The sequence below is a fragment of the Mixophyes fleayi genome, chromosome 1 (genome assembly GCF_038048845.1).
Source record: "Mixophyes fleayi isolate aMixFle1 chromosome 1, aMixFle1.hap1, whole genome shotgun sequence".
Classification (NCBI taxonomy): domain Eukaryota; kingdom Metazoa; phylum Chordata; class Amphibia; order Anura; family Limnodynastidae; genus Mixophyes; species Mixophyes fleayi.
The window spans coordinates 336,846,074-336,868,476 of NC_134402.1; the positions used below are offsets into that span (position 1 = coordinate 336,846,074).

At 42.3% G+C, this 22,403-nt stretch overlaps 2 protein-coding genes across 4 annotated transcripts in view; one reads left to right on the forward strand and one right to left on the reverse strand.

The window, feature by feature from the left end:
- The window catches only part of RSPH14 (radial spoke head 14 homolog), a 135,884-nt gene that overhangs the window by 20,929 nt on the left and 92,552 nt on the right, over positions 1-22,403 (reverse strand). The gene's annotated exons all lie outside the window — the stretch shown is intronic.
- Positions 11,250-22,403, forward strand: part of GNAZ (G protein subunit alpha z) — a 77,850-nt gene continuing 66,696 nt past the window's right edge. Inside the window, exons 1-2 of one of the 2 annotated variants that reach the window (XM_075215397.1) lie at positions 11,250-11,477; positions 11,724-11,904. The gene's annotated coding sequence lies outside the window, so the exon portion shown is untranslated. Of the gene's footprint in view, positions 11,960-22,403 lie in introns of both variants that reach the window. The other variant, XM_075215401.1, reaches the window with a different exon arrangement.

Consider the following 22,403-nt stretch of genomic DNA (forward strand, 5'->3'; position numbering starts at 1 on the left):
TTGACGAATCGCATCATTTTGGCACCATCCCCTAAACGATTGTCAAAATGTTGGCCAATTACAGCAGGGGGCGGGGCTAAGATGACGCGATATTTGCATCATTAAGCACCCCCGTCAATTATCTATTGCGGGGGCGAGAACCGTGAGCTTGCCCTGCTCTCCCAGGAGGTCTCCCAGAAATGCGTGAGTCTCCCGGACATTCCGAGAGAGTAGGTAACTATGCGTTAAAGAAAAGCAGCTAATGAATCTCTAGAGACTGAAGTGTCTTTTACATTTCTGTCTCCATTACTGAAGTCATGGTGTCTTACCTGTCGGTCCTCATGCCACAGATGGCGAAGCCAACCACATCTTGTACTGGCTCAGCATCATGGAGAATGCCAGACTGTTCAGGGAGTGAGGGAGATCACCCCAATTTCGGGGAGTCTCCCTGACATTCAGGGAGACAGGGGCGGGCTGGCCAGGGGGGTCAGACCGCTATTAGGGCCGAGGGATAGGCCGGCCGGCCGCCCCCCAGATGCAATATGCCCCATTTTCACCGGCGGCCACATCAGATGACATGAGATGCGGTCGCGTCAGCGCACAGGCGGCCGCATCACATGACAGGGGAAGCGGCCGCGTCATCAATGACGCGGTCGCATCCCATTTCATGAGATGCAGCCGCCTGTGTGCCCCCCGGGCTTCCCTCTCCCAGCCCGCGCCTGCAGGGAGAGTTGGCAAGTATGGCTAAGAATAAGGAACATCCAACACAACATAGCTCTCCTTGCTCTCTTGCTGCATGCTACATGTGTGCCACGACTAGACTGCAGCATTCTACAGTTCTGTAGGACAGTCGTGTAACAGTTCAACCATTTAGTTACATCTCTAGCAGATCACATGTAAGTCAGTTATTTACAAATCGTGTGACCTTTCTGATATCATTTATTGCACAAGATTGTCTGGCAAAAAGAGTTTGTGCAGACTAATCCAGGAGTCAGATCGTCCTTTTAATGAGCAAGGTTAGACATGAGCCCCTTATTAGTAGAAATCTCAAAAGGATTCTGGCTACTGTGATTTGTCCAGCTCCATTTCAAAACAACTGTCTTTCTTCCATGAAACAAATGCACCAGACTAATGCTGAACAAAGAGCCTTATTTCTTAAACACTTAAACATAAAGGACTTCAGATCTACTGATACCTCTTACTTACTACAAAGTCAACATCTTGTGAAGCAATATAACAGCGTCACCTGACAATATATAAAAATACCACAGAATCTAGAAGAATATCTACATTACATCACCAAGCAGTGACCTTAAATTAAACATTTCTTAAACATGGCAATGCAATTCATTTACCTGAAAACATAATAGTAGACATTTATGAAAACTTTTGCAAAGGAAAAGGGTGGTGTTGTCCATAGTAACTAACTCATTTTTCTAACACATTTTAGAAACGGAAAGCAAATATCTGATTGGATAAGGCAACACAATATTTTCTTAAATGTCATAAATGTCTGTCTTAAAAGGTTTGTCCACTTTGTGAACAATCTGTGACTTCTGTTATGCTGTGCTTTGCTCTCCCAATTCATAGGCAAACCGAGGGGGAAGGGGGTTCCTAGTGCCTGGAAACCCCCCTCCAAGCATGGGGCACTGTATAATTGAGGTGGCTGGACCCTGCTCCCACTTCACACAGCTCTGCTTGAAAAGGGAGAGCTGGGTGCACCTAACAGTAGTCCACGCAGCATTGCCCATGTATATTATGGGGATAGGAAGAGCTGGAGAGCAGCCAAGCACTGTCTAAAATTATAGTCACGACCCCATGCATGCTTGTCACGCCCACTGGCGGCGTGGTGTGGAAACCCCCCTCTACAAATCCTGCGTTTGCCCCTGCAATGCCCTTACAAATTACAGCTGCCAACAGATAGTGGGTGGTTATTGTGGAGCTCCCACCAAAGTACTAATGGGAGGGCCCGATTGAAAGAGTGGTCAATCCCTTTAATGGGCAGAAGAATTTGGGGGTTATATATATATTATAAACAAGGTACAAACACACTTTTCCTTAATTCTTCACAAAACCATTCTCCTAGCTATAGATGTTCGTTCATCAAGGCTGGTCTACAAACCTGCTGTGAAAAACTCCCAATTAACCTTTAGAAAGTCCTTATAAACACCCTAAGTTTTATCACGAAAAGTAAAATATTATCTCAGGAGAAATCCCATTTTCTGTAGACTAAGTGATTTTGCTGCTTATGATTTATGTTTCTTGTTTGGCTCATAATAAATTCATAACTTACAGATAGAATAATGTGGGCCCAAGGGTGTGTTATGGAGTTACAGATTCATCATCCTCTATTCTGTCTGAATCAAAGTTTTCTACTCACAAATGCACATTGCTTCTATTCAAGGAACTAACTGTAACCTGAAAACTTATAGGGATAGATTTATCAAACCTAAAAAGTAAAAGTGGAGGTGTTTTTCTAGAATGTACTAGATAAATAATAGCTAGAACCTGATTGGTTGCTATGGGGAACACCTCCACTTTTCCTTGTTAGAAAGTTTGATAAATCTATACCTTATTCACTTTATTGTGCCTAGCACGGGGGAATGTATATGCCAGTCAATGTTTAGGAACGGTTGAACAACCCCTGGAGCAGCCCATGTGGAGAATGTGCGGGGTCCAGCGTGGAGGCATGTGAAGCCCTGTTTGGCCTTTTAGTTCCAGAACTGAAAGCTCAAATGGAGCTTCACTGTACATAGCGGGACCTGCATCGCCGTGCCTTGCTCCCAAAATGTTTGCTATAAGGCCCAGCAATTGAGCGTTATGCCCTAGGTTTAAGGTTATTCTACTGTCTAGGCTATGACCAAACTTGTTTCTATCATCTTTGTATGTTCTCTGTCATATTTTCGTTCCTTTGTCTGGCCACATCCTCAGTGATATCCCACACAACCTTTTCCACATTGGCCACGCCCTGAGGTTATTGTTGTGTGTGTAAAGAGTATCATAATATATAATTAAAAGGAGAGCTCGAGAGGAGTTAAAAGGATAATAGCGAAGAGAAGATATTAATGGCAAATGTATGAATGATGAGCTATGCAAGTAGACAAACTAGCACCATCTAGAAACTAGTTAGGTAAAGTTGTCCAACAAAAACAAATTTCTACAATTATCCCTCAATATTTACAATACACACATACTGTATGAAAGTCCCTGTAAATTGATACTTCACTTAATAAATGAGGCGAAACTGATCATGTTTTATAAGATAAAGGAAAACGTGGAAATTAAAAAATGGAGTGGTTCTAAACTTTAAATTAAATAAAGCGGTGGTCCCAAAAATGACATACTGAAGTGAAGTTTCACTCTATTCATCATGCACATTTTCAGGTGGATCTGGAAAATCACAAAGACTGATGCAAATTAATTTTCTGGGTGCAATTTCAAGGACCAGAAAGTAGGAGTGCACCTTGGAATTAGCTAGCAAGAAAAGTTGGCGCACTTGCGCAAATACAGAAGCATTGTGTGTGAGCATTATTTGTGGTTGGTAATAGAGCGTTAATGTTGGTCCCGTTAACGGGCCTGCATACCCCTTTTGCAAAACACAAAGTAAAATGCGTTGTTTCCACAGCAATAAAAAAAAATAGTTTTTGTATCTTCACTGATATAAATGTGTAGAATTAGGGAAACCAAGATCAGAACATTGTTACAAGTTTGGAGGTTCAGATGATAGATTTGGGCCATCTATCCATGGGCTAGAATTAATGCTATCACAAGGTTGACATTAGCATATTTTTTGCAGTAATTACATTTTTCTTTTGACACAAGAGTTTGTGGGTTCGTTGGTCAAACAACTCATGAGAGGCTTCTTTCTTTGAAGGGGCTTCTTGCATTGCTCAGTTATATAGGGAGCTGTAGTGCCTTAAGCCTTCTCATATACAGTCTCCATCATTTGGAAGTCTACTGGTTGGCAGGGCCATCTCTCCGATTCATGCTGGGTAACTGCCCGGGGTCCTCACAGACATAGGGGCCCCATAGGCAGAGCCCGGAAGTAATTGAGAAAAAAAAAATCTTATCAGTTCGCTGCGGCGATCCGGCTCCATCCCGCTTACCCTACTCCCTGCTGCGCTTGCACTGAATGTTGGGCGGGATGTCATCACGCTCGACATTTTCAGTGAAGAGAGCACCAAGAGGAGCCGAGACGGACAAGCAAGGAATAAAGAAAACTGAAAAGAAGAAAAATAAGATGAGAAGGCAATAGAAAGGTAAGTGAAGGGGAGCAAATAGCAGCGTAATGAAGGGCACAGAGTGTGAAAAGGGTGAAATGAAGGGGGACAAAAGCAGCTGATGTGGATGTAAAGTGGATGTGTAGAGATCTGATGGGCATGCAAGGGGCATTTAGTTAGGTTTGGTGGCATGTGGAATGGTGTTATGGGTATGTTGGCCATTTATGACTTTTTTATCCCGACTTTAATAGTTCCCTCCACAGCGATTGTGAAGTACTGTGTAGCCCTTTGAACCCTCCTCCGCTGGATACGGCAACAAGGTAAGAGTTGTGCAGCATGTTTTTTAATGTTTAAACACTGATTTTGGTTGTGTAGGTAGGGGCCCCAGTGCACTGCTTTGCCCGGGGGCCCCAGTGCTGTTAAGATGGCCCTGCTGGTTGGCCCTTTATTAGAACGGCATTTGTGGTGAAAGATAAATTGGCCACTAAGATGAAATACTGTTGAGTTTTGGGGGTGCTTCTTTCTTTGAAGGGGCTTCATGCATTGCTCAGTTATATAGGGAGGTATGACAAAACTATACAAGGTGAGTAAGTATGTTTACAAACTCAATTTTAAAGGCACCAAGTCCATTTAAAAAAAACGTCCACATGTTATATTTAATGAGTTATAAAGAAATATATATATAAAAGGATTTATACAGAAACATATTCTGTACATTCAGCGTAAATCTCTGCTACAAACAGCGGCTAAACAGCCCGGTTAAAGCACCACTATTGTTCATGCTGTAGTTCCCACCACCACCTCTCACTCTCCTTTCATACTTGAAGGAGATAATCTCTACTTTCTTATGAGACACTTGTTTACAGCAGATATGGATGGAGGAAGAGGAGAGGGAGAGGTATCAAAAGGAACTACCAAGGACCACTCACACCTGCCTGTTTTGTGAAAACAAACTCATTCTCTTTAAAATAAATGATTATTATTATCGTAGGTTTGTAGGCACCACAGTGCACTGCAGCGCCGTACAGTAGGGAAAACAGGACATATATAAAACAGGGACATACAAGGTAAACGAACTAACTGAAGACATTAAAACATAGTGTGGGGAGGGCCCTGTTCCAGCTTTCATTCTAATTAAAAAAGGGTACAGCTGATAGAGAAGAAATGTCTGGGGTGAAACTTGCATGGAAATGGGCAAAGCTTCACCCAAAAGCAGACTTTTGGGGGCAGAATTTGCTTATTTTGTCCCAATTCTGCATGTATAAATATTGGGAAATATGGAAAAAGGATAGTGTCAATAAAAAAGGATGATATGGGGTTCTTTATTGTAGCTACATCAATAAAAAGTAAACAAAAAACAAAAGGTGGAATAGCAAGGCCTAGGGTGCCTAAAACACTGAATGAGTCTTATAATATCACTCATCCGGGGATTTTCTTACCCAGTTGTCCCCACATGGAGTGCTGGAACGATGACACGAAGGAAAAGCAGCCAGCAAGCCTATCTCCTCTATCCCCTCCACCACATATCACTTTGTCCCCCTAGGACATCCAATCCTGCCAATCATAGTGCCATCCTTCCTCTCACACACCTTCCCCAGTCCTGCGCACTCTGGAATGCAAGATCTGTCTGCAATAAGCTCACTTCCATTCATGACCTCTTCCTCTCCTATTCCTTTGGTCTACTGGCCCTAACAGAAACCTGGATTTCCCCCTCTGATACTGCTCCCACCGCTGCACTCTCCTTCGCCCACACTCTCCGTCGTGGGGACCGCCAAGGAGGTGGTGTAGGTATCCTGTCTCCTGGCTACACCTTCAGTGTTATCCTCCCAGAAACCTCCCTCTCCTTCTCTTCCATTGAAGTTCACTATATCTATTTTTCTCCACTCTCCACCTTTGTGTTGCTGTTATCTATTGTCCCCCTGGCCCTTACTCACAATTTCTTGATAACTCTGCCACCTGGCTTTCCAATTTCCTCTCTTCTGATCTTCCCACAATTATTATCGGTGATTTTAACATCCCTACTGACTCTCCTATTGACTCTCCTATTACTACAGCTATCTCAAAACTTCTTTCAATTCTTCCTATGGCCTCTCCCAATGGACAAATTCTGCCACCGACTGTGATAGTCACTCCCTGGACCTAAGGTTCTTCCATCTCTGTGACATCTCCAACTTCTTCAATCCTATCTTCCACTCTCTTCTTTGCTTTACCATCTCTTTATCCCTCGCCCCCCTCCCTCACCCAAAGTCGCTCACAGCATCCCATCAACAGCATTGACCCCATCACCTTTGCGTTCTCCCCCAACCTTTTCTCGCTCCCATTTCTTCCTTATTTTGCCCCAATGCCACTGTCACTCTTTATAATTCCTCTCTCTGCTGCCCTTGACACTGCAGCCCCATGCAGCCCCACTCCGTCTCCGCCAATCTAAACCCCATCCTTGGCACTCCCCTCTTACGCATCTCCTCCAAAAGTGCTCCCGCTCCTCTGAATGCAAATTAAGGAAATCCCCCTCCATCGCTGACTTCATGCACTTTAAATTCATCCTTTCTTCCTACTGTTCTGTCCTCTCTCTTGCCAAACAAACCTATTTCACGTGCCTCATCTCCTCCTTGTTCTCTTTGCTACCATTAATTCTTTACTGTGTCCTCCTCCACCTCCTCACCCCTTGTCCATCACCGCTCTGGACTTTGCCACCTACTTCAAAGACAAGATTGACTCTTCATTACTTTCATTATTTTTTTTCTCCACTGATTTTGTGTGGTAGCAATGTATACCTTTTTTAAACAACCCCCCCCCCCTCCCAAAAAAATGGGATCCCTAATGTCAATTGAACCTAGCGTTTTTAATTCTATTTGAAAAACGTGCGTTTTTGTCGTAACACAAAACTTTTTTGGATTTGGGAGGAAGAGTTACCTTAGGAGTCCAAATTTTGTGGGGATTCCTTAATAAACACCTGTGATACTTCAAATAAACTGGATAAAGAAGCCGCGATTAGTGAATTATTTAATAAATTGAAAAATCAATATTTAATGAACTAATTATCAGACAGTCGAGATATTTGGCAGAAATAGTTGTTTTGACACCCTCTCTTAACTAAAAAAAAATTCGAACAAATCTGAGATGGGTGGTGGACACCCCTGGTTGAACTGACATGGAATAACCCCTATCCTACCACCCCCTGACCATCTTATCCATCACCTCCTCTTTCTTTGCCTGCCATCTCCATTTTCTCCTAGTCTGTCCTACTGTCTCTCACTACCCCTCCCTCTAGAATGTAAGCTCTGAGGGGCAGGGTCCTCTCTATCTATTGTCTCATCTCTTTCTACTGTCTGACTCCCTTGTATGTCCTGTCATGTCTTCTCTGCACTCTGTGTGAGTCCCCATAACATTACTCACACTCATCTGTGCTACTTATGTGTATTACCTCATCTATTTGTTACTTGCTTCTGTATCCGGCGCTACGGAATCTGCGTCGTCTTACAAATAATTAAATAATAATAATAACAAAATCCGAGGATCGTTCTGATTAGATAACTAAGAGACGGTCCTGAGTGAATCAATGGATTTAGCTTACTTAGGTTTTAGCAAGGCATTTGATACGTTATGTACAATTACTTCATTCAGAAAGTGAAAAACCTTGAATGTGACTCAAAGATAGTGTAACGGATAAAGGTTTAGCTAAATGGCAGGAGACAGAGTTTTGTAGTCAATTGTGTATAAATTAGTGAAATTAGCTTCCTGTTATAAACATATGAGGAAAGACTTGAATAGATATTGAATGAAAGATAACATAAGGTAGAACGGCGGATAGATCCATGGAATCGTCTCCCAGCAGCTGTGGAGGGGACTCATAGAGTAAACAAAGTATAAAATGCACAATGGACAAACATACGGCTATTGTTAAGACTACAATATAAAATATAACAAAAACACAACATTAAGAACAAACTAAATAAATTAAAAATAGCAAGTAAAAAAACAGCAGGGTAATTGGACCTTTAATGTGTTTTCTGCCATGAAATTCTATGCTTCTATAATACTGGGATTTAGACTGTTACTGAAGGAATAAGTGCAGGTGTTTAGAAAGCCATAGTTGTGTGCTGGCAGCACAATGACAGAAATGCAATAGTAGCAGATGGAAAACACTGTGCCAAGAGTCCCCACATACCCGTTATCTTACTGCCAGGATGGCTGTTGGCCAATAATAGGTTTTATGGCATAAAACTTATTTTTCCAGACAATGTGTGAATCCTAGTTATCCTAGAAAACATGTTATTGATGCACATATTTAAACGATAACGAATCTGTAAAAAGACACATTTAATGCAAACTGCAACATATTTAGCAGGGGCAAAAATACAGGATTTTCACATGGGAATCCACCTGTTGCTTGGATGGGCCTAATCACTCCAACTGAAATGACATCCTGCCTCCTAAAACCTGGTGCATGAGAAAGTTGCCTCATAAGGACACCCCTGGTCTTACCATGGGAGATTCCACCCTTGGAGGCTTTGTCTCTAGCTCCCCTTACCCTATTGTTTCTTACTTTGCATAAAGGAAAACGGGGGATGAAGTGTTTTTGCATTTTCTCCTTCTCTGTGTCAAATTGGGAGTGTGGCAGTGACATCACAGCCCACTGCCTCACTCACAGCCCATCACTGACATGGAGGAGCAGAAACTGGCAGCTTCACAAGTAAGAAGCTGCTGAACACTGCTCCTCCGTGTCAGCAGGAGGAGCCTAGGGTACGAGCACTGTGGGGAAAAACACTAATTGGATGGCATTATGTTACTCATTCAGGACCTCATTTAGAGTCGGACGCAAAGTCCGTTTAAGAAGTGTAGGAGTGGGAATGTGCTGCAGCTTGGTAGGGTATTACGAGTGGCAAGCAACCCCAGTTACATCCCACTCGTAATACCCTATCGAGCTGAGAGCAGTTCCTGCAGCTAGCTAAAGCTTGCGCCAACTAATTCCTGCTGCACAGCTTTAGCCCTGTTTTGACGTGTGTTGCGTCTGCGCCTCACTGCGACTAGGATGTATTGACATGGTCACGCCTTCACAAATCCGTGTTCCTCCCATTCTCTCGTAGTGAGTCGCAAGCTGTTGCAAGTGTGAATTGCGTCCAAGATGTAGGCGGATTTGGTGCTTTCTGCCCATGCGTGGTAGTGTTTTTTTGCTGGATGCGCCTAAAACGGACTTTGTGTCGGACTCTAAATGAGGTCCTCAGTGTTTAGGCCCCTTAAACCTTGGCACCTTAGGTGAGCACCTTAGGTCACCTAGTTGTAGCGCCGGCCCTTGGCCTTTGCCATTCATTAACATAAACATTCTCTCTATATACAAATATAACATACTATTAATGAAGTCTGCATATCACCAGAGAAGCCATTACTTTTGTAATTCTACGAATGGCATTATTGCCAACTGTCCCTAATTACTGGCTACAGTCCCAGGTTTAAAAGATTGTCTCTGGAAATGTCCCTATTTTTCATATCTGGTCAACTGCAAAGTACAATTCCTCTTATTGTGAATTTGATTTTATTTGAATATTGTGAAGTAATTCTCAATTTCTAGCATTATTTTCTTAGCTTTATGAGTTATAAATGATTAAAATATGTGTATTAAAGGAACTTTAAAGTACTTTATAATTAATAAAGTAATGATAGGAGTTGTAGTGCATCAAGGTCTATCTAAACAGTACTGCATGTGGTGTGCTTTGATCATAAGCAGTAGTTATATATGGCACCACTAATTCTGCAGCGCTGTACAGAGAACTCACATCAGTCCCTGCCCCATTGGAGCTTACAGTCTAAATTCTCTAACATACACACACACAGATCGAGAGAGACTAAGTTAAACTTTAATAGCAGCCAATTAACCTACTAGTTTGTTTTTGGAGTCTAGAAGGAAAGTGGAGCACCAGGAGGAAACCCACGCAAACACAGGGAGAACATAGATGAACCTGATTAGCTGCAAGTGTCCCTGGAAATTATATTTAAGATAGTGCCAACTATAAAGTGATAGATCAAGGGATGATGTTCATTCATCCAATTCAGTATTTTTTCTGTAGAGGAAGTTCCAGACACCTGTAGGCAGAGCCGTAACTTAGAAATCTAGCGCCCGGGGCGAGAAAGACAAATGCCGCCCCCCTAGCCCTCAATATTAACCAAATTAACCTAAAATATTCCTTCAGAGTTGCGCCCTGAGCGGTCATCCCTGTCGCACAGCCCTAGTTACGGCCCTGCCTGTAGGTATCTTCTTTGCTTACCTATTATGTTTAAATGTGATAGTGATCAATAAATACTAATAAATCCTGTTAATAAATGCTAATCAGGCTTCTATGTACCATAGTGACAAAAAAAAAATCACAAAAGCTTTAATGCCAATTTTATTTTATCGTTTCCTTATAATTTTCCATTTATTGTTGGTTTTCATAAACAAGCAAATTTTCCCTGTAATAATAGAGGAGGTGATGTTGAAAAGATATGGAAATGTTCCACATGGGGTCCCAGGAATGTGTGGTATCACTCACAATGCCTAGGTGTGACAACTCTACACACAGTGCTGATGGTTCTCCTTTAATAATTCAAAACCAATTACTCAAAGTCCTCCAACATAAAAATGGGACTCAGTCATTGGATGAATCATTTCTAAAAATGTACCTATGGCATAGAAGCACCTGTGCTCAGGTGAGGTTATCCTGAAAAAAAAAAAGTACTCTGTCGCTTGAAGCTGTGTCTGGCACAAAGCCAGAAACCTCCATATGGTTTCAACAGTATTAAAACAATAGTTTGCTTTGATTGAAAACTGGCAGCAGTGGGGCTATTGTGTATGTTTATGCTCCTTTGACCATATACGTGTCTGCTTCAGAAGCAACATAAGGTCGTTACCATGTGATGTGCTGTAGTGGTTGCCATGGTAACCGGCTTTCTCAGTATTATAGAGCAGTATAGAGCCACGTCACATTTCACCTGACACTTCTGCCTGCCTGTAGGGCTGAGACTAAGCGCTGCAGTCTGCACCCCTGCAATTCTCCTGCTCTACCATAGGACGTGGTGCTGCAGCATGAGGATGGAAGCGGAGAATAGTGATGAGCACGATCCATAAGGAACAGGGAGATTCTCTGCCGATGTCTCATCTATACATGTGTACTGCAATGTTTAGCAGGTGCCCGTGACGAATGGTAATGCTGTACAGTGCGGGCAGAGAAGAAAAGCAACACTGCCCCTATATTATATACTTGGTCATGTGTTGAACTGATACAGTATGTGGCAGGAGAAGAGGTTACACAGAAAAAGACAGTCTCCCCCCTACAGAACCCCTATATTTTCTCCACCCTTTAACATAAAACAGCCCCTTCCTCTCCCTCCACCTACTTCTAGTCGTCCCCTCCTCTTGTCTCACTGTATAAGAGAACAACCTCTTATCCTCCCCTGACTCCTCCTATTACTCAATCTTTCTACTTCCAAACCTCCCTTCCCTATGACAGATCAGCCTCTCTTCTCCTTCTCCCTCCTCCCATGTCACAGGGCAGCCTCCCCCTCCTGTATCACAGGACAGACTGAGCACCCCCCTTGCCTGCTGGATGACAGGACGCTCCTACCCGGGTCTACACCATCAAGGGCTAATTAAAAAAAGAAAAGAGCAGAAGAAGAAGAAGAAGAAGGGAGATCAGCCGGGGTTTCTGAGTGGGGTCGTCCGCTGACAGAGGCAAGTACCTATGTGAGCCATGCTGGATGCAGCCCAGAGGTGGAGGTTGCAATAGGTAAGAGGGCTGAGACATGCTATCCTTCACTGGCACTGTCCACAGAGCCATCACTGCCCACACAATTATCAGCTACAATACCACTGATGGGGAGATAGGAACGGCAAATAAGGTGCAGGGTGCGGCTGTCACCGATATTCCAAGCAAGAGATGAGAGGTCTATGCTGTACAGTGTGGGTGCTGGTGCATATGTGTGTTCTGTGTGACTGTTCCGTGTGTGCGCGATATATGTATATATATATATATATATATATATATATATATATATATATATATATATATATATATATATATATATATATATATATATATATATATACATATACACACACACACACATACATACGTATCTACATACATCTTATATATAGGCTACTGAGATCTCAGACAGTGGTGACCTTCCCCAGAGATACTACATTATAGAGGCATCTGCTGCTATTTCTTTCCTAAAGACTCCATTTGCATAGAGTTGGTCTGTTTTACTGGAAACTAGGGGTAGATGTGCCACTTAAATACATCATGCCTAAACCATTCTGCAATCGTTATTTGTGTTTTTATGATCTTTCATTGTTTCAGTATTACAGTTAAGTTTTACTTATGTGAGACAGTCCAATATATAGTGCCATCAGTAGGGTGTTGGATTTAACGTTCAAGATGTGTTTTTCAGCTCACTATACTGCATGTGTCAAGGCTTTGAATGGCTGTATGGGGCCGTGAAACAGCTGTGATTTGCAGCATAAAACGTCAGATCTGTGGTGTGCAAGATCCTAAGTGCCTGAGCATTGATTTAAATTCTAACCTAGATTGTAACAGCTATGAGCTTTGCAGTAGGCAATGTGGCCGAGAGGTGGATTACTGCATACAATGTGGCTTGTTGAATATATATAATGTAATAGTTATGATTAGAGACAGAGCAGTGGTTTGTAGCACACAGTGTGGCAGTGTGGTTGCTTATTGAAAAGGATTCAAGAGGAAAGTGATTTGCACTATGCAGTACGATTGGATAGCGGCTATATTAAATGCGGTGTGACTTTAACAACCTGAATATTATATTGCATACATATTGAGTTTTCTTGAATAATATATAACTAGGGAAAGTACAGTGTTTTTAACACCATCAAGACAAGATTATTGGAAGTGTTATCAAAAGTACTTATGTGGATTTGGTAAGGTTCCTGTGCACATTATAGCCTGTAACCATTCATGTTAAAATCAGGAATGTTGCAATAAATCCTCTGAGCAGACTTTATGACCAAAGTCTAGTTATTATTGCGCTCATGGTTACAGTGGTGGTATAATTCTTCATAGTCATATCACGTTAGCCCAGTATAATGTGCACTGGTAGTGCTTTACCATCATTTACTGGACTCAGTTTGGGCCACTTATGAAAGTAAATAAAAACTGGAGCGAACAGATGAGTTGCTTGAGCAGTAATCTTGTCTATGCGACTTAAATAACTGCATTTTTCTTTAATCCACTTTAATACATTTCCCCTCATGAATGTCATTTACTAATGTCTTTCCCTAAATAAATATATGTAGCTGGGTAAATGGTCGCATTACTTACAGATTCTCACCACATCTACCTAACCTCTGCATGTTCTGGACTTTACATAATCTAACTCCATCAATTTTGGGCAAATAGCTTTATAGCTAATTTTATATATCTAAATCATACTTAACAACTTTTGCAGCCAGTTGTCCGGGAGGGGGCTCCATCTTGGGGGTGTGGCCACACAAATCACACCGTTAGGCCACGCCCCTTTCAATCTTTGCCCATTTCAGCCTATCGGTGGGTGGGGGCAGGCCAGAATGACGCGTTTTGCCCTGCCCCCACCCGCTTCACAAACGAGGTGAGCTGGACCTGGGATATTGTCCTGCTCTCCCGAACTCCCAAAAATTTGTGAGTCTCCCGGACATCCCGGGAGAGTAGGCAACTATGATCTAGATCAGTGGTCGAATTGTTTTTTTTAGACGTGGCAGTATAGAAATGTAATAGTTTTACCACCGTATACCAGCCCACTTTAACCACTGATCTAAATTTCTGTATGTCTGTATTGTGACACATATAGATATACTGTAGCTTGACATATCTGTGTTGTCAATCCCCAGTTACATTATGAAAACCATTTGTTCCCAAATGCTTCTTGTTTAATTAAATACCCAAGTATCTCACTCTTTCATCCCCCTTGCCAGTGGTATTATATGCAAGTAGGAGGAATTAAGCAGGCATTCTAGTCAGTTCTTAATTTACCATATAGTCCGAGGGATGCACATTCCTATAACAGTACTGTTTAGGAAGCAGCGCAGAACTGGTTTCAGGTTATATATGGTGTTCCAGTCACCTACACAATGGTGATGGCCATTTTGTGTGCTGGCCTAATACTCAGCCTATCAATTCACGAGGACCCAGAAACTTTGTGCTTCTTGTCTCAGTAACATCACTAGATCTTGGTGAATTCACAGTCTGCCTCAAACCATAAAATTGTTGCTTCCACTATAAACATACTTAGTACACTTACATTTTCTTTTATTTACTTTTTATGATTTAACACCAAGATTTATTCTGGAAGCTTTATAATTTATTAAGGGTAAATACTAAAAAAGAACTGTATTACAAGCATGTCCACTGTTCACGTTCCATTAGTTGTGTAGTGCCATATGTTCAGCTTACTGCATTGTGTCAGGGAATCCTGCAATCTATCCTCTGGAACCATTAGAAAACAGAAATGAAATCCTGTAAGGATTGCATACCTTTTCTCAGTCATTCATTTTATATTTCTCAATGTGTTAAAGACAACATAACACATTTTAGATAATGTGTTGTTTACACAGTGGGCTATTGCACTGTGTAAGTAACATAAGTGAGTGTTTCTATGCTCACTCCCAGTGCAGTTTCTGGACAATATGGCTCTCAAAGCAAATACTTACAGTGCTACCAGGCAAGGGTGCCAAACATCCTTGGGCTTTGTATAGAGGCCTTGGCAAGGTCCATCAGGGCTAATCCAGATATATCAGGTATTCATTTTGGTGACACTAACCACAAATAAGCACTTTTTGCAGACCACTTGCTGGCGGTGATCATTAACCCAGTAATTTAGTACTTGAATTTTAAAAATTTGAACATTAAATGAATCAACAATCATCACAGGGGCGCACGCAGGATTGTCAGGGGAGGGTTTCCCCCCCTGACCCCCCCCCCCAAAAACAAAACAAAACAAACACGCAAGAGAGCTGCTTCGCATGCGCAGCAGCTCCGTTTCGGCAGCGCTGTCCTATACAGCAGCCGCGGCGCTGTCAAATAAACGTCCGCGGCGGTGCTGTATACAATACAGCACCGCCGCGGACGCTTCTTTGACAGCGCCGCGGCTGCTGTATAGGACAATGCCACTATGGTGGGCACTTAGTTAGCGGAGGGGGGGGGGGGGGGTTGGAGACCCAGAAACCCCCCCTGCGTGCACCACTGCATCAGATATTTGGGAGTGATCATCAATAAGGAGATGTCCCATGTAAGTGGCTTTTAGATCTTCACCATTTGATTAGAGACATTGTGTGAAGTGGGAAGATATTACGCTTTAAGCATGATCCACTTTCATGATGCAGGGATCAGGGTGGCCGTCAATTCCCCCATTTTGAACCCTACTATGATGCCATCATGCTTGGTAGCATACTGGATTGGACAAGGGCACGGGAAGACAAGCAGTGGGTAGCAATAGAGAAGCAGTTCCTTGCAAACTGCATTAAGATGATACCACGTGTCAACAGTACAGCACCCAATAACTAGCCCAACACATATCTCCTCAACAATCTCTCCATTGACCCCACTGTTGCTGACCCAATCTTCCTCCAAGGAATCCAGGAAGTAACCTTCAGGCTTTGGTCACAAGCGGAGATTGCGCATGCTGGCCAGGTGGTGGGCTCGTCAGGTGTACATGCCTCTGAGAACAACCAAGCCAAATGGATCCTACCAAGTTCTGAATTTTGGTGCTATATTCAGCTAAAACACTTGCTAAATAAGGATAATCTTCGTAAGGACGCAGATAGAAAACTCACAGCATGCAATTATCATGTATTTATAAGCTACTAATAAGGAACCGTTTCAGCACATTACCAATTAGCAATTCACAAAGGATTGGGACAGGGATCTAGGAGACTTAATCCAGGAAAGCAACTGGTACAATATTTTTATGACAACCCAGGCTAGCTCGCTAAGTGTAGCTTTAATTGAGACCCACTACGGGGTCCTATCCAGATGGCACCCGTGTCCCAGCTTTCTTGCCAAAATGTATCCTGGGACTCCTGTTGGAGATATAAGGTGGCTATTGGGACACCCCAACATATCTGCTTGCAATGCCCAAGACTCCGGATATTTTGGGAAGGGTTGATCACTATATCTAAAGAAATTATGCAGATTCCAGATACTGCCTGACTGACTTCCTTACTGGCCACCCGATACAAGAAATCCCTGCTGAAAAACAGTGCTACAAAGGCAGTAATCCTCCTGTCCTCCAACACTAAAAGGGTGATTTGCAAGACTTGAGTCATATAGGACTCTGGAAGACTTCCCTGTGTTGTTGTTTTTATACTATAAGCTCCTTATATTTTGCAAAGGCAACTTGTCCTATCTTTTACTCTTGGGGTTCTCTTTACTTGTTACAGATTCCTTAAAACGTCATATTTTTAGCTTCGTGGTACATGCTTAGGACCCCTGTTGTTATGCGGCAGTGTTGTATCCCTGGTTGTATGTTACACTACCTTCGCTTGTTTCTTTTTCTTCAATAAAAATAAATTGAAAAAAGCAGTAATTGAACTCATGACCCCAGCGCTGTGAGGCAGAAGTGCTAACCAGTCAGCCACCGTGCTGCATATGACTTTTCTCTAATAACAAGCATAGCAGGACTCAGACCTTCAGCTTCTGATTGTGCACAAGGGCCATGGCCCTAGCTGTAGCCATATTAACCTGCCGCAGCCCAGTACCATTACTATTGATACCACACATTAAAATAACCAATGATAGAGCATAATACAACAAGTATTGATACCACAGATGAAAATAAGCATTAACACCCCCCATTAATATCAGAATTAATACCACACATTTAAAACAGGCATTGCACAATAAGACTTTGTACCCAGTGGCGTTAAAATTATGCACTTACATTATTTTTTTTAGGGTGAGTACATGTAAATGGATTTGAAAATGAAACTTAGCAGCGAATCCATTACACATATTAAGAACAATGCCCCTGTGCCCCCATAACATTGTCACTTTGACAGTGGTAACCACCACCACATACATTAATCCAAGTTCCCTCATGTACTGAATCAGCAGTGTCACTGTACACCAAACAATATGACAGCAAACTCTTTTCACTCCCTCTGTGCCTATTTTTTCCATTTGCCAGTGTCCAAACCTAACGTTATCCCCTGTACCCACATAGGCCGTGACACAGCTAATAAGAGATAGGATGATTTTGGAGCACACATGAGTGGAGGTAGCGGATTAATGATTAAACTTGTTACCATGTAGCACTGCCCCTTCTCCCCCAGGCACTCCCTCTGGTGGACGGCCATGCAAAGTGACTGTGCGGAGGCAAGTATGGAGGAAACAGTGCATGTGCATATGCTATGTAAATGTTACCAGCTGTCACCCTCCCATGCAGGCCGGTGCTAGCATTCCCCCTGCAAAAAAAACAATTTGCGCCCTTCTCTTCTATAAATTATTTGTTCATTCTATACTGCTTTTTGTTTTAAACAAATCATATAATAAACTTTAATAGAATAATACAAACAATAACATTAAACAGAAAACATGAATTGCTATATAAATAATATAAATGAAGAATATGTATTCTTTGTAATAAGATTTTACATTTTTGGCAAATTAGTTTGGTTGTGCCCCCTCTTTCATCACTTTTTGTACCCTCCATCACACTGTTCCCTCTGAATCATCACACTGGACCCCCCTTCAACATCCCACTTTGCCCCATCAACATCACACCCTGCACCCTTATCACACTGTGCCCCCTTCAACGTCACACTGTGCCTTCAAGGTCACATTGTGCCATGGTGCCATCTTTGTCGCACTATCCCTTCATCATCACACTGTGCACTCTTATCACACTGTCCCTCCTTCATAGTGCCCCCTCCACATCCCATTGTATCCCTGCTTCACACTGTGCCCCCACCTCATCCCACTGTGCCCTCTGTTTCACTGTGCCCCCTCACCATCAAACTGTGCCCCCTCATCACAGTGTGCCTTCTCCATCGTCATTATCCCCTCCTCCATCATCACATTGTGCGCCCTCCATTGCTGTCCCCTTCATCACATTGTAGTTCCTCCATTGTTCTCCCCTGCATCACATTGCTGCCCCCTCTGTTCTATATTTACATATCTATGATCTTCTTTTCTTCTCTTCCTATTTTTCTGCCTTCTCTTCAGTCTTCTCTTCTTATTCTCTCAGTGTGCGGCTCCTCTCCTCATTGACAATGTCGGGAGTGTTGACGTCACGCCCGACCCTGTCAGTGAGAAGGGAGCAGAGGGGAGGAGGGCACCGCAGAGTTTATTTCTATTTTTTTGTGCCGGCGGAGTAGCGGGGATGGCAGGCGGAGGGGAGCGCCTCACAGGCATGGCGTCCCCACCTTGCTTACAGCATTGTGCCGCCCTGCTCCCATGTGACCTGCTCCGATCGTTAAATGTCAGATGTTGCCAATTTGCCCGCCCATGTGTATTGCCAATTTATGAAGTGATGCTGACATTCATTCTGGATATGCAGGTGTTGGCCATCTTTAGAAACAAAGTGCACTTGCACATACTGTGATCCTAGCTGAATAGAAGGAAGAGAAAGCTTTAACATGAAAAGTTCCTGTTTTAACATTGATAACAGGCAAAATGTAACTTACAGATGTGCAAAATTGCTGTGACATTGTGTACCTATTTTTTTTTAATGAATGTTGAATGAATAAAAGTATATTAGGCCTGTTAGTGTGATTGTTGTCTTGCCAACATATCTGATAATAATCCAACTGTTATTATTAGGATTGGAGTTGTTTGGGGGCCCAAAAATGTATTATCGGGCCTCATATTGGATCACATGTGGCCAGGTTTATGCCCAGTCTGGTCCAATGTGAGTCACTTAGGGCTAGATTTACTAAACTGCGGGTTTGAAGAAGTGGAGATGTTGTCTATAGCAACCAATCAGATTCTAGCTTTCATTTTGTAGAATGCACGAAATAAATGACAGCTAGAATCTGATTGGTTGCTATAGGCAACATCTCCACTTTTTCAAACCCGCCGTTTAGTAAATATACCCCTTAATCTCATTTTTCTCAGGTATGAAGGCTGACATGTAACATTGTTGACGCTCGTTACATGTCAGCCTCCTCAATAGTAAAGGATAAGCGCTGACAACAACTGTTTTTGTTTTGTATCCATATAGAGCATTTACACTGCCATGTAGCTGGTACTCTGGAGAGTATGGGATTAACTGTCGGCTTATATTCTCTCTTTAATAACCAGCTTTTCTATTTGTTTAATATTACAAGCTACAAACAGTAAAGTATTGTATTTTATATAAGTTGAATCAAGTAGCATTTTTAATTAATTTTGTTGCTTTCACTCTTTTGATTCAACAGTGAAAGTGATAAGAATTATGACACAAAGTTTAAACAAGAACCAACATAAGAACCGTTTTCAATGGTAGAAACTAAATATTGATAACAAAAAGAGACAGAACAGAGGTTATAACGTGGGGCACTCTAGGATACGAGGTTAATGGAGATGTATGTAATAAAAAGCAAATCTTTATTGGTATATGTTAAAATACACACATCCTAGCAAAAAGAAAGCTACGCGAAATAGTTAAAAGAAAACAAAAACAGTGAAATTAAAAGTTGCAAATCAACTGCAACAATCGCTCTATGGTCAAATTCTTAGGGCTAATAAATCATGTAATATGATATAAATTGAAGGGTCAGTGGGCAAATAACCTCTGTTCTGTCTCTTTTTGTTAACAATATATTTCTAGGTTATAGGGTGCACCTTTCAGAGATTCTGCTGCTTTCAATGATAATATATTATCAATTATAAACTGATATATATAGGATACTTGGCTATAGACCTAGTGCGGTTGTACTCCCCCCTTTTTCCTTTAAAGAAACTAAATATTGTCATTAAAGATCAGAACAAATAACACTTTCACTTTTCCTCCTAGTCTAGTGTTTGTTTTCTTGTTCTTTGATTCTATTTTGGTAATAATATCCCTTTAAATAATTAAAAATAATCGGTTACTGTATTTCGTCAGAATGTAAGTCAGTTTCTTTAGGAGTTAATGTTCAGACAATTCTACAATACATTCCCAGCAGTTAGATGCATGACAAACTGTTTCTTTCTATACAAACCTTATTTAGGCTCAGACATTATCTAATTCCCTCTCCCCCTTCCCAGCCTGCACCACTGAAAATACTTTTGCCAAGGAGATATTTTGAAGATCGTGAAACCCGATGAACAGAAATACTTGAATGACACAAGTAGTTCTGATAATATCTGGACACTGTACATTGACTGGTTTAGCTCTTATCCCATGGATAGGTGACTGATGTCACAGCATTTACCCCCAGACAGGACTCCGGGCCATTTTCTAGTACTTTATGGTGCTCCTTAAATACTGGCTCGTAGCTGTCTTGATTCCAGGTCCTGGGTGTCTGCAATGCTTTAGTTCCCACCATGCAAAACAAGCTGCCACTGGGAAGTTACAGATATTGTATTCCCACAATGTAGCAAATTCTAAAAAAGTTTTTTTTTATAAAAGTGCCAACCTTAAGCAGAAATAATTTACTTTGTGTCTATGAATGATTTGTAAGCAGTCAATCTGGAATATTCTCTTAAACACAATTCAAAGTCTAGATTCTGGATAAAAGATTTGCAGCAAAAATTTATATTTCCAAGTGCGAGTTTTGACACAATACAGCATACAATAAAGCAGATATGTCACTTTACTTATAATATAAAGAGGGCTATATTCATCAAAGATCAAAGCATCTGTTAATATCTTTGCTCTGTGGGCCTCAGGATGCAATCTGGATATGTTCACTTTCCTGTACACTCCTATAATAAAGGAATTGATAGATACTTTATGTTTTGGTGTTAATAGATGTTTAAGGCAGGAATTGGCAAATCCCAAAGAGCCCGGTAGCCACAGCATCTAGAAATTGATGACTTTCATCCAACTTAAACATTTAAAATTTACAATATATAAATTGGCTGTTAAAATGAAAAGCTACCTCCTCAGAACTATAGAAATTGCTCCAAAAGGTAATCACCATCAGCAGGGCTGCCACTAGAAACTGCAGGGCCCAGTACAAATGTAACAGACAGGGCCCCCCTCCTTCCTTCTCCCACCTACCCTCATATTTAAATTATTATCAACCCAACATTTGCATCCCCCCCCTCCAATTTCTACAGTCACTTCCCGTCCCTGGTTCCCTCTAACCCTGCAGTAGTTTACTTACCACTCTGCGTCTTCTTGCTGTCTCCTTTCGGCTCCTCTCTATTGACAGCGCTGTGATACTATTAATTACATGACGTCCGCGATGCTGCAGGGTACCTCTCTGCTCGAGGCCCCAACATCTTGGTAGTGTCGGCAGACAAGGCTGCTATAAGGGGGCCCGATGCTGCATGATTATTTGCATGCAGAGGTCTCTCCCCAAACCACCTCTCACATCTCAGGAGCAGCTGCTGCCTAGAAATGGCATCCGCTACCTCCCTTAATTCACTGCAGAGGTCCCCTCTCCTAATATATTTGTCTGTGCCCACTCTGCTGTTGGGCCCCATACTGCTGTACTTCCTGTACCCAGTGTCGGACTGGGGCATGAAGGGCCCACCGGGGGACTGCAACGGTAGGGGCCCACTAGAGGGGGTGTGGCCAGCCAACAAAGAGGCAAGACCAGACACTAGAGGGGGAGTGGTCAGCAAAAAAGTGGTCATAAAGAATGCAGTGTGTATATAAAGAATACACAGTCTTGACCTGCCCCTTAGATTGGGCAGAACAGTCACCAAAAATCAGGATTATCCCACTAGACTCAGAACATTTGACAGACTGTCCTACCTGTTCTTGTCACTTTCACCACCTGTGGCTGCTGGTTTCTTTAGTTGCGGCTTGTCTGGATCCTGGAATGTTGGGGGCCCAATTTGGGAAAACTGAGTACATTTAGAAAATTCCAACCAGCCCTGGCATTAAATCAATAGGACCAGCTGCTTTGTCCCCCCTTCACACTCTGCCATGCTGCTTTGGCCCCCTTCACACTCTGCCATGCTGCTTTGGCCCCCTTCACACTCTACCATGCTGCTTTAGCCCCCCTTCACAATCAGCCATGATATTTTAGCCCCCCTTAACACTCTGCCATGCTGCTTTGCCCCCCCCTTCACACTCTGCCATGCTGCTTTG